This window comes from Cricetulus griseus, unplaced genomic scaffold, assembly GCF_003668045.3.
Source record: "Cricetulus griseus strain 17A/GY unplaced genomic scaffold, alternate assembly CriGri-PICRH-1.0 unplaced_scaffold_27, whole genome shotgun sequence".
NCBI classification, from domain to species: domain Eukaryota; kingdom Metazoa; phylum Chordata; class Mammalia; order Rodentia; family Cricetidae; genus Cricetulus; species Cricetulus griseus.
In genome coordinates this window covers 94,088-98,735 of record NW_023276997.1, presented here as the reverse complement: position 1 = coordinate 98,735, position 4,648 = coordinate 94,088, and the positions used below count along the sequence as shown (strand labels likewise).

At 45.2% G+C, this 4,648-nt stretch overlaps 1 pseudogene; it reads left to right on the top strand.

Annotated features, from left to right (window-relative positions):
* The first annotated feature begins 2,337 nt into the window (after nt 1-2,337).
* Nucleotides 2,338-3,425, top strand: LOC118239807 (annotated as a pseudogene).
* Nucleotides 3,426-4,648: the final 1,223 nt, after the last annotated feature.

The window sequence follows — 4,648 nt, the reverse complement described above, 5'->3', positions numbered from 1 at the left end:
TAGGTGCAGGGCTAAGGAACACGATTTCCTTTCAGGAGTACGGGGGATGGAGGGCACTGATCAGGTAAAACTTTGTTAGGCCCAACTTGTAGAGGGGAGGGACTCTCTATCTTAAGTCTCAGTGTCATAATCAAACCCGGATCATCTCCTGAATCTTGATCCCCAGCTCATGCCCGTAACCCATTCCTGTGATCTCTTTCCAGAATCTGGCAAGGTTACATTTAGGGGATTACAGTAAGGGGTTCTGCTGCAGGGTCCATTACTCATCTGTTTGACCCTAGAGCTGATGGAAGAACAGGTAGGCCTATCAGCATGGTTTTTCTTAACTGTAATTAAGTCCCAAGATGAAGAAGGTTTCCACTAGGCATCACCGGTAGTCTCACATCCCCATGCCTTACAGTAGAAGGACTCAGGGCCCCCGAACTTCACTGCTTGTGGGCGAGACCTACCTTCCCAAGGGCAAATGTACAAATCTGCTTCGCATATTGCACAGCAGGTGAGTGGATTACTGCATCCTGGGCCGGTGCCAGCTCTTCCAACAGTGGGTAAATTAATTGGGAGATAAGTACATCCCAAGAATCCAGTCCCACCACTAATTGGCATACATCAGGGGTTAGAGTGGGCCACCACGTCCAGGGAGGGGCAGTCTTGAAAATTGACCAGACTACATCCCCAGTTTATGACATCACCTGCCAGGTTAAATATTGGGGGGCATGGGAGTTGTTATCCTTCACCTGAGCTATGCTCATGACACAGGCAGAGCTTAAGAGGATCCATACTTTTTTTCCAGTTTCCATTTTTTTTTTTGTCGTTCAGGTGCTCGCTTTACGTGGGAGATGTGTATCCAAGCAGAGATGCCTTCAATCTTCACTGATATAGGGGTTGTTAGGAGCACCAAATATGGTCCTTTCCAATGAGGCTCAAGATTCCCAATTAGGTGCCACCAGACAAAGACAACATCCCCTACTTGGACCTGGTGTGGCACTTGTGAATCTTCGGCCTTATACACCTCTTTTAGTTGTTCCCAGGTCTGGCATCTCGCCACCTCAAGGGCCTTTAGGCGGGCAAATAAAGGTTTAGGAAGAACAGCATCAGGATTATTTATTCCACCTGACTCAGTGAGTGATGGTGGTACCCCACACAGGATCTCATAAGGGGTGAGTTTACATTTTTCTGGGATGTTCCAAACTCGGAACAGGGCAAAGGGAAGGAGAGCTGTCCAGTCATTCCCGCCGACCTCTAAGGCTAATTTTATTAGGGTCTCTTTTATTGTTCTATTTATCCTTTCTACCTGACCTGAGCTCTGGCATCAGAGCACAATGTAATTTCCAATTCATCCCCAGTTGGGTGGCCAGTCCCTGGCTTACCTGGGCAACAAAGGCAGGTCCATTATCAGACCTGATTACTTTGAGTATCCCAAACCTCGGGAAGATTTCTTCCTGAATCTAAGCCACCACACTGGCTGTCTCAGATTTGGTGGGGAAAGCTTCTATCCAGCCTGAAAAGGTATCTATAAAAACTAATAAATACTTGTTACCATATCTGGCTGGCTTCTGTAAAATCTACCTTCCAATAGGCTCCAGGTTGATCACCCCTGAGCCTCTTCCCAAGAGTACATATGGAGTGTCCTGCATTAACCATAGCACAGGCCTTGGGGTTCTTAGCTATTTCTTCTGCCAAGTCAGAGTGTCCTATAACATAATAGTCGGAGGACCTAACCACATCTTTTAATTTTTTTGTCCCCAAATGGGTTAGGTAAAGTAGGTTGACATATTTGCGTACTTCCTTCTGTGAGAGGACTAGTTTTCCTTCTTCTGTCTCCATCGCCCTGCATGGGGCTTCCTTTGTCAGCCTTAATTTCTCCATGACTTGACAGTCCTTGGGGGTGTATTTGAAGATGGTTTTGTTGACATCATGACAATCTCTAGGATTTTTGACTGCTAGGATCATCGCTCCTTGAGCCGCTTTTTTAGTGCTTAGCTCTGCCATCTGGTTTCCTCTAGGCACCGCATCTCCAGCTTTCTGGTGCCCTGGACAATGAATGATGGCTACCTTTTTTAGTAAATGTATGGCCTTGAGGAGACTTAGAATTTCTTCTTGAGCACTCTGACTGCTTGCACTCACCTTTCAGCAAAACTATCTCTTCACTGCCATTAGAGAATACTTCTTTGAATTCCAGAATATACTGAAGACCAGCAGACACATCCAACATCCTGGACTGAATCTCTCTAATTGTGACCTCCAGGTTGAAGAAAAATTCACAGTTGAAGAAGAAAAATTCACAGTTCTTCATTTTTGGTGAAGGTGAATCTTCAAAACACCACAAGAAGATATGTCATGGGAATTGCCAATGGGGATCTGTGGCTACAAACAGATCAACATCAAGTAACACTACCCCAAGTAGACCATCAGTAGCTTCCATTTTTACTGGGAGCAAATGCAGGGGACGCACATTAAATGTCCCACTTTCTCAGCAGGAGCCAATAACACACATGAATGGTGTTTGAAAGTATACCTGAATGTGAATGATGAAGAAAAACAAAGATTACTTGTCAGTTTCCTTAGGCTTGCTCAGCTGCCTAAAGAGTCCAGTATTTACAAAGGTCCAGTTATGGATCATCAATGCAGAAGGAAAGAAATGCCAAGAAATGAAGAGTCCCGCTTTCTTCAGATTTCTGCAAAGCCAACACTGGGATTCGAAAAGTTCATCCTTTGAAATTTCCTCTTGTCCCAGGAGTCTTGGCTTCTCCCAGAGAAGAAACTCACCCTCCTCTGCAAGTTGACTGTGCTTGAAGACTCCTTCAGTGGCAACATCTCTTCTGAAGGCACAATGGCCCAGATCCAGGTTCCAAGGTGCAAGATGGCAGATGAGCTTCGAGAGCTGGGGGAGAATTCCCTCTTCATAGACTGCTGTCTGGTGGTAGCTGTCCAGGAACTCCAGGCTCACAAAGACATCTTAGCTGCTCACTCTTCAGTATTCAGAGCCATGTTTGAACATGACATGACAGAAGAACAAACCACATTGAGATCCATGATCTGGAGCTGCAAGTCTTCAAGGCAATGAGGGTTTCATTTACACTGGGAAAGCACCAGACCTCCATAGCATGGCAGATGCTGTGCTGGCAGCTGCTGACAAGTATGGCCTGGAGCCTTTGAAGATCATGTGTGAGGATGCCATCTGCAGGGACCTCTCCGTGGAGAATGCTGCCCACACTCTAATCATGGCTGATCTCCACAGTACAGGGCAGCTGAAAACCCAGGCACTGGATTTCAATACAGCTCATGCTTTTAAGGTCTCTGAGACCTCAAGCTGTAAGGCAATAGCAGGCTCATATTCCCACTTGGTGGCGGAAACATTCAGCTCCCTAGCTTCTGCTCACAACCCTTTACTGGAGCCTCCTCCTAAATGCCTGAAGCAATATTAGGATCCTCTCAGCTGTGACCTACAGGATTATTCCAGAAGCAGCAACCAGCATTGTTACCAAGGATACCTGGGTTGACTGGGGACCATTGAGGCATTTTCAGAAAATCTGGGGAAAGACACCATGGGGACTCAAGCCTTTAATGAACTGAATGGCAGTTTGGAGCACGGGGAGCACTGCCTTCTAGGATAATCTACCCAGTTGCTGTACTGCTTTGCTTTCTCTACAGTGAGTCAGATACTGGGATTCAGTACGGTTGCTGCACCAGACACATCCCAAAAGGGTTTTTTTGGAGGAACCTGTCTCGACTAGACTGAACAGAGCATTTGATGAAGGATTTAGAGCAAAGGAGAAAATAAACATGAATGTTTGCTTACAAGAGACAGGGAAGAGGAAGTAGACCATTTTTTTTTCTCCAAACTCATTGTGCTTATCGGCGAATCCGTGGCAAGGATTTGAGAACTCAGTTGGCCAAAGCAATTGTTCCTCCTTCAGAATACTGGTTAATTAGTTCATCTCTCAGCGTACATGGGTGACTTTTCACCCATCTCTAACTGGAGATCCAGGGGATTGAAGTCCTTCTCTTGTCTCTATGGGTGCTTCCATCTCTATTAACCAAATATAAAGTGAATAAAATTTTACAATAAAAAAGAGCTATCTATTTGATATCTGAGAAATGGATGGCTGTTGCCTCTGTAGAGGTTTTGATTACATTTCAGCTGCTGCCAGGGGAGGACCCCACAGCTCTTTGTGTTTCTAATAAAAACAGTCAGCGTGTAGTGTCCCCACAAAATCCAACCCCTCAAAGTCATGAAGACCAAGAAAAGATGTAAAATTCAAGAACTGTTAAGCCTTTGGACAAAGGGCAAGGAACAGATTGTGTCCCATGAAACATTGGAATGAAGCCCTTCTTGCCCAGCATCTGGGGTCAAAATTTGAGAAGGAGAAGCTGAAAACAATGCAGGCCCAAGAGCTCCAGACTCCAGGAATATTTAAAATTACTGAGGGAGAGGAGAAGAAATACAAATGCAAGAAGTGCTTCCATAGAAAACTCTACTTCAGAAATTTCCCAGAAAATCTCCAGAGAAGAGGATGAGGAACTGTGAAGAACAAGTAGAATTTTGTTCCCTTTTGAGGAAACCTACCAGACCAATGTTTTTTTTTAAATGACCAAGAAGAAAACATCAATGGGTCCTGTCTCAATTGGTCTCCCCCTAGACACACCC